Below are 1,023 nucleotides of genomic sequence, written 5' to 3'. Positions count from 1 at the left end.
AGATACCAAAGTGGTGTTGCTCATATCCCAATGCCTTATAGGCTTTATGAATAAAACAGCTCTTTCAATTTGGACTTATAGCCCTTTATTCCACACAGTACTCAGATGTAAATCCAGACGGGAATCTGGACAGTGACATAAATTGCAATGACAGATAATGTGCTTTCCTTAAAAGTGACTCTTCTCTTTGTCAACCAAAGACTTTTGCTTATTTCAGTGGAAGTGAGTTTGCTGTTATTTGCTCCTGTTTCCTTCAGAATGACTGTTTTCTTGGATACAACGCATAGTGCAAATTTTCTGCATAGGAGAAACCCGGATTGAGTCCAGGTGGTTGGATTCTTAATTTATTTTTCTATGCACTGGTAGTGATCATGGATAGTCTACGTTAAAAAGAGAAACAAACCAAAGACAGACAAACAAAATTATGTACAACTAGAGAAAACTGAATCTTCATCATCTGGACTAGCTCTGTTTCCAACCCTTCTCAATTTTAGTGGGGGTGCACTGTCTTGTTCTCATTGAAAGAAGGAACTTGGTCCAATGTTCTCCCAAGTCTCCAAATGAAGCTATCACTTGCAGCCTAAAACAACATAGCCCTAATTCAATTTCATTTTATCTCATGTTGCTCCCTAATTGGTTCATGCATGTCAATCATCTCTTTGACTAGACATGAATCTTGAAAGGCAGGAATCACATTTTACACTATTTTAACCCCCAAGTGTCTAATCTGGGGTTGTGTATGGAGCAGGGGATCAATAAATACTTAAATGTACACGTTGAACCATTCTTTCCTATTTTCCAGGATTAGATACTGAAATCATTAATGTAAAAATCAATTTGTATTAGAAATTTCTCAAATCATATTCCTATATTATTAGCATGTCATTTTCTGAATATGGTAGAAAAATCCCTGCCTGTTAATGAGTTCTGTTTCAAATACTCTCATTATAAAATTTTCAAATCTCATTAACTAAATCAGGCATTAAAAATACAAGGATAATAGAATGAAATGGAAAACTGTTG

The sequence above is a fragment of the Pteropus alecto genome, unplaced genomic scaffold, assembly GCF_000325575.1.
Source record: "Pteropus alecto unplaced genomic scaffold, ASM32557v1 scaffold146, whole genome shotgun sequence".
NCBI lineage: Eukaryota > Metazoa > Chordata > Mammalia > Chiroptera > Pteropodidae > Pteropus > Pteropus alecto.
Note: the sequence above shows the minus strand (reverse complement) of the source record.